The sequence below is a fragment of the Arvicola amphibius genome, chromosome 7, assembly GCF_903992535.2.
Source record: "Arvicola amphibius chromosome 7, mArvAmp1.2, whole genome shotgun sequence".
Classification (NCBI taxonomy): domain Eukaryota; kingdom Metazoa; phylum Chordata; class Mammalia; order Rodentia; family Cricetidae; genus Arvicola; species Arvicola amphibius.
Window position 1 is genome coordinate 45509957 of NC_052053.1, and position 6900 is coordinate 45516856.

General features: G+C 47.7%; 1 non-coding gene across 1 annotated transcript; it reads right to left on the reverse strand.

Moving 5' to 3' along the window:
* Positions 1–1023: 1023 nt before the first annotated feature.
* LOC119820051 lies at positions 1024–1130 on the reverse strand. Its single transcript, XR_005286331.1, has one exon. It is a non-coding gene; the product is annotated as a U6 spliceosomal RNA (small nuclear RNA).
* Between the last annotated feature and the right edge of the window lie 5770 nt (positions 1131–6900).

Sequence of the window (6900 nt, forward strand, 5' to 3'; positions counted from 1 at the left end):
CCTCAGAACTTACCTGGGAGAAGGGGCATGAAACAAATGAGAACTTGGAGTCTTTAAGCTTCAGGGACTGGACCGAGGGGTCAGTGCTAGGGCTGGAATTTGATATGAGATCTGCAGGACCCCTGAGACTGTCTCCTTGTCATCTCATGGGGGCCACACTATAGAAATCGAGTGAGCTTTAGTTAAGGACAAGGGGCATCTTTCTGAGAAGCTCACTTAGAGGAACGTGTGTTTTCCTTGGAGCAGGTTCCTCCCCTGAAGAGGGTAACCCCTCCCAACAGGGCAAAGCTCAAAGTCTCCTCCAATTGAACACACCCAGTGCAATAGATCTTATGTTTTATTTGGGGGCTTGAAGGAGAATGCAGTAAAATGCTAAGCTGTGGATGTGGGGACCAGGAGAAAGCTCTTTGCTCGTTGTATCCAGCAAGGTTAGGACCATCTTTTGTATGCCCTTGTGCTGAGGGTTTCAGATACTGTGGGGTAAAATATGGAGCCAGGGCTCAGGGGATATCAAGGGCCTGCAGACACCGGGCCTGGGCTAAGCAGCCAGATAGAGGGACAGGGTAGCTCTGCAGTCACATCTAGGAGGGTAAGGATGTATGCCACACTTCTCTTTTTCTTTTTGCTTTTGAGACAGGGTTTTGAACCTGTCTCAAGAGTTCAGCCTGGCTTTGAACTCACTGTGTAGCAGGGCAGGATCCTGAAGTCTTCCACATTCTCTCATACCTACCTCCTGGCTGCTGGGATTACAGGCGTGTGCCACCACACCTGGTCTGTGTGATGTTAGAAACTGAACTCAGGGTCTCATGCATGCCTGGGCATGCATTTTATCAACCGAGTTACAAACTGAGGCCCGAAGTGGCTTTGACACAGGCTCCTTCACCACCAAGGGACTCCTTCCACAACATTCTAAGCTCTGGGTATCTACTCTTTCTTTTTTTTAAGGCTTGTTTTATTTTAATGACTGATCCACCTGAGGCCACAGGCAGTCTACTATGTACACATACAAGGGAAGCTCTAAAAAATATTATAGAATGCTTCACAGATTCGCGTGTTATCCTTGCACAGGGGCCATGCTAATCTTCTATGTGTCATTCCAATTTTAGTATATGTGCTGCCGAAGCGAGCACGGTATCTACTATTTCTGCCCCAGACGTTCCAATCAGACAGCTCTTTCTGCAGTCACTGTATCCTCTGAGGTTTGAGATCTGATACACATCCTTTCCCTCTTGGGTGTGATGTGGAGTCAACCTGTCCCTCTGTCTGGCTGCTTATCATTGACCCTGTTTTCACCTCCTATGTATTCCAATGGTACCCACAAAATGGACACCACACTATGGGCAGGTACACTGTGAGCCCATGTCCACACTTAGGTATGCATGTCGTGGACACACACAGGGCTCACACTTGCCATGGATGGACATTGTGACCATAAGGACCTGCAGTGTGTACCCACTGAGACCCCACTCTCCCACATGGAGCCTGCTGCTCATGGAGGTGAAGCTGTTGTGCCCCCCATGACAGCTTTTCTTCCCTCCCTCTTGTTGCTGAGGAAGTAGTGGGTTGAAGGACTGAAGTCATGCAGCTAGTGCATGGCAGGAGTGGGTTTGGATCACCAGGGCCTCCAAAGCTACCTTCTCTCTCCTACCTCACTGTGACAACCTGAATGCGTCTCTTTACACACACACACACACACACACACACACCTTTGTGATCTGTGCCTTGCACATATGGTCTATCAATATGTGTCTTGGATTTTCTATTTTGAATGATATATTTTGCAGAATGAAGGCTTTTAATTTTGGTAAAGTCCAATTTACCTTTAAAAAAGAATTCAAGATTTTTGTGTGCCATTGTTTTCATAAATAAATTTTCAAAGATTTCATCTATTTTTTTTTCAGGGCCCTTTTAATGTTTGTTAATTTAGTTTAGCTAATTGAGTTAATTCCCGTTAGTTCTCTGCGATCTAGTTCAAGTTAACATCTGTGTTTGATGTTGGGGTTGATGTTTAATTTTTCATATGGTGGATACAGCTCTTGAGAGCCTTTTTGTAACAAGTTCTCTACTGCATTGTCTAGGCTCCTGTGTCAATTGTGGTGAGGTCTTATTCCAGGGTTCTAAAATATACATAACATCTTTCATTTGTTCAATATTTCATTTAAGAGTTGTGTGTGTGTTCACGCACATGTGTGTGAATGTGCATATACACACAAGAGTGCAGGTGCCTGCAGAATCAAAGGCTGATGTGGGTGTTGGAAACTGAACCCAGGTCCTCTGCAAGAGGAGTGTGCTCTTAACTGCCGATCCACCTTTCTAGCCTCCACTTCTTTCTTTTAAACTAACATCAAACCACTTTGTGTTACTTTTTGTAGACACACTTAAAATCAGGTAAATTATTCAATTTCATTTTTCTTTCAAAAATTGCTTTGACTGTTCTAGGTAATTTACTTGCAGTTCTACAAATAAACTGTCAACTTCTGTCAAAAAATCGAATAGGGATTTTCAATGGGATGTGTAGAATCAGTTTAGGAAACCCAAAGTCTCATATTGAGATCTCTAATCCATGAATATGACATATCATTTATTTATTTAACTATTTACTTATTAATTAATTAATTAATTAATTTTTGGAGACTGGGTTTTTCTGTAACTTTGGAGCCTGTTCTGGAACTAGCTCTTATAGATCAGGCTGGTCCCGAACTCACAGAGATCTGTCTGCCTCTGCCTCCCAAGTGCTGGGATTAAAAGCGTGCGCCACCATTGCCCGGCTTGGCATATCATTTATATACAGCCTTTTTTACTCCCTCAGTAACTTTTCTTTTTTTGAAACAGACTCTTACTGTGTATTCCAGGTTGACCTTGAACTCACAGAGATCCATCTGCCTCTGCACCCTGAGTGCTAGGATTAAAGATGTGTGCCACCACACCCAGCTATTTTATTATTTTTAAGTGTGTGCCTATGTGTGTGCGTGCATGTGAGTATAGGTGCCCATAGAGTACAGAGGAGGGCACTGAATCTCCAAGTGCTGGAGTTACAGTGGCTGTGAGCCACCTGACATGGGGGTTGGGAAGATAACTCAGGTCCTCTGCAAGAGCATCACACGCTGTTAACCACCAAGCCAGCTCTCTAGTGCCTTCTGAAGCCACATGGTATCTTTCTGACTTCGTCTTCTTTCTCCCTGCATTCAGTTTAGTTTCCCGCCTCTATTCTGCTTTGCCATAGGCCAAAGAAGCTTTTTTTTTTATTAGCCAGTGGTAATAAAACATATTCACAGCATACAGAGGGGAATTCCACATCACCAACTTCTGGCTGCCGTAGATGCAGATACAGCCTGATGCTCTCTTGCTTCAGCTGGGGAGGGGCTACACCCTTCACTGTCAAAGGGGCATCTCCTTTTCATGAGATCCTAAAGCTGAAGGCCAGGGAGGCTGCCCATCAGGATGGGGTGTGTCACCTCCTTCCTTTGCCATGCACAAGGAATTAACTGAGTTTTCTTGAGTGTTTCCTTCTCATAGTCAAATTCTATTTTGTTTTGAAATTATGTATGTTTTTGTTTGGGGGTCTGTGGATCAGCAGTAGAGGCTTGCCTGGCAAGCATGAGACACCCACTAGGTTCAATGCCTTGCCTGGCATGCAGAAACAAAACAAAATATGACAGAAGCTGAATATTGTTTGCTCTTAATGGACATTGTGCTACGTGTCTTGTCTACTATTAGAGTCTACTGCACAGGAGAGGAAACTGAGGCTGTGTCCTAGGGCATTCAGGCAAAAGTGGTGGAGTCCTGGGCCATCAGTCCTCACAGGTTAAGCCACAGACCCCTCACTTGTGTGAGTGCTAACCTATCTTGAGGTGGTGATCCAGATACAGGGGCCAGTAGGAGCCAGCCGGAAAGCCCCTGAGAGAGTGACAACCTAGAATTTCTCAGTAGCCCCAGATGAACCCTGGGGACAGTTTATAGCACAATGGAAAAGCCAGTGTCATTGTCCACTTATATGAGATGCCAGGCTCAGTTACTCTCCGTAGTACCTTCCATCTTGGAGTGTACCCAGAGGGTTCTTCACACTCTCAGCACCCATGACCTCTGGAACTACCTCTCCTGATGGATGACAGCCTTCACAGAGAGCTTCGCAACCTGCTGGATGATGTAGGGAAAGGTCTGAGAACCAAGATGCTGCTCTTGGCCTTGCAGCCATAGGACTTGTGATTTTAACCACACAGCATCAGGAAAGCCCAGCTATCTCTGCCCTTGCCAGGCTAGACCTCCTGGTAATAGGAAAGAGGGCTGGGAACTCACAGGAGAGCCGCCAACCAGCTAGCACCCTTGCCTAACTGCCAGTTGTGCAGCTTAGCCTGGAGGAAGGGTGAGCAAGATAGAAAAATGCCTGTGGAGGGGTGCAGGGGGCTGGGGTCCATGCTAATTCCTCTTCATTCTCAGAAAAGCACAGAAATGGCTGAGCCACAAATCCTGTTAGTGCTTTGCTTGTGTCTCTGGAGGGCACGTGTCCAGTGGTTCCAGACAAAACAGTTCAAAGGCTTCCTGGGGGCAGCAACAGGACAGGGCAACCCAAGGGAGGGGCCACAGCTGGGGCTGCTGGGTCCTGGTAGGGCTGGGGGCTCTACTCCCTGGATAGCCTTGGGAAAGCCCCTTATCCTTTGGGCCTCAGTCCCAATGTGTAAAATTGGAGGGTGAGAGAGAGCAGACCGCCAAAGGGCCTGGGTGCTTGTGGGATATCCTAAGTCTTGCTCGGGCAGGGGGCCTCAGAGTCCCCCTTGGGTGTTGCTTCCACCTCGCCTCCTTGTGCTTTGGGTTCCTTATCTGTCCTGGATAGACCTGGCCCACAGAACATGTGTCCAGTACCAGTGTATCAGCTGGGATGTGGCATACAGCGGCCGCTCCTTGCTGCATTCATCTGTGACCCTCCACTCTTTCCTGAGATATGTTTGCGGAGTGCTAGGCTGTGGGGGGGGGATGGTACTGAGTTCAGGGTGCTGGTATCTGAGGTACTGGAGTTTAGGACTGTGGATTTTAATGTCTGGGATGTTGTGGTAAGAGGTGCTGGGATCTGGGTTAATGGCATTGAGGGTGCTGGTATCTGGTGATCTTGGATCCAGCATGTTGGGGTTAAGGTTCTGGTTTGGGGGTACTAGAGCCTAGATTGCTCAGATTTGGGGTGTTAGGATATGGCATCCTAGTATCCAACATGCTGGTGTTGAGGGTATTGGGCTTTGCTGCTAGAGTCTGGAGCACTGGGGTCCAGGGTGCCCTCCTCCTGGAGGAGCGAGCCATTCACTTGTGTTGGCACGAGACAACGGTGAACCAAGCCAAACCATGCCTGCGTCAGCTTTTAAAACCACTGAAATGAGCTCACTTGTCGTGCTGTGGTCCAAATATTTTGGCCATTTAGATGCAACCTTCTGTGCTTGTGAAATTAAGTGCATTATTAATCTTGCCTGGCCCGGTGACAGGGTAGGCAGATCAGATAAATCTCCTGGCAGCACAGAGAGGGAAGGATGAATGCCTTCTTATCGTATAAGGAAGATGTTGGTGTTTCTGCAGGCTCTTGGAGGGGAGCTGACCCTTGGGGAGGGCTGACCAGGGCTGAGGCAGGCCTGTGGCACTGGGGCTTATCAAGAGGAGAATGTCCTTGAGGTTTGAACCCTGTTTCTGGATGTTACATGGGGCAACGGGCAATGTAGCTGAGGTGGGGTAGGGTACTGTCCTGCTGGATCTCATACTGGACTTTGTGGAGGGCGGGGGGTCCGAGACTAAATCTGATTATGAAAGTAATAAAATTCATTGGGAAAGGTGAGGAAAAGCGCAGAGGAGGCTGTACAAGCCCAGGCTCTCTGTAGAGCCTCACTATCATCAGTGAGTAAGGTGGGGTGCATTTCTTTCCAAGCTTTACCATATGTATTAGGGATTGGGCTCCCACCATCTATGCATCAAGCTGCTTTTCGCTTCCCCTTGCATTGCAACATAGCAATTCTCGCATAGACTCATATGAGGATACTCAGGACCCCGTGGTTGGTCAGCTCCTCTGCACTGCTGACCACAGGGCAGTCTACATGGTGCAGCAATAGATAGTCAACTGTCCTGGGTACGTGCACTCATTCTAAGCTGAGCTGTGAAGCTGTGTATGATTGGCAAAGCAGAGTCCACCTCTCTGCTTTTGTCCTGTGGCTGCCTGACAGCAGGGACATGTGTCCTTCCTAGCCATTCAGCATCTCTGAGTGGTTCCCAGATCTGCTGAGAGGCACTTGTTTCTCCCTTAGTTTTCCAAGTATGGAAATTCTTGAAAGTTGAGACCAGAGGCCAGACAAGCTATGGGGAGGCCTCCTAGCACAGCTCGAACCTTAAGGGTTACATCCTTGGACAGACTCAGCTCACATGACCTGTATTGTCTGGCAGCCTTGGTGCTATGAAGTTTGGGGCAAGGGTACCATCACTAGAGTGATCTTGAAGCTTCCAGCCACATGATTTAGTTGTGGCCCAGCCCCAACCAGTTTGTCTGTCACCAAACTGCCAGCCCTTGCACCATAGAGAATTCCTTCCCCGATGCTGAACTCGGGATCCTGCTGCTCATTCCATGTGTAGAGAGAGCATTTGCTCAACCAGGCTCAGAGACATTGTGTCATTTGATGGAGAGAATTCTACATGGTCAGTCCTCTCCGAGATGGACACCGATACCTGAAACCTGACCAGTCAGCAGAGAGGGGTACATGCGCAGATAGATCTGACCCTGAACCCCGTAGACCTGAGATCCCAACATCTCTCCACTATAGCTGGATTTAGCATGAATATGATTAACTTGGTGTGATGGTTTAGATAAGAATGGCCCCTAGAGGGTCATATATTTGAATGCTTAGTCACCAGGGAGTGGCACTGTTTGAGAAGGAT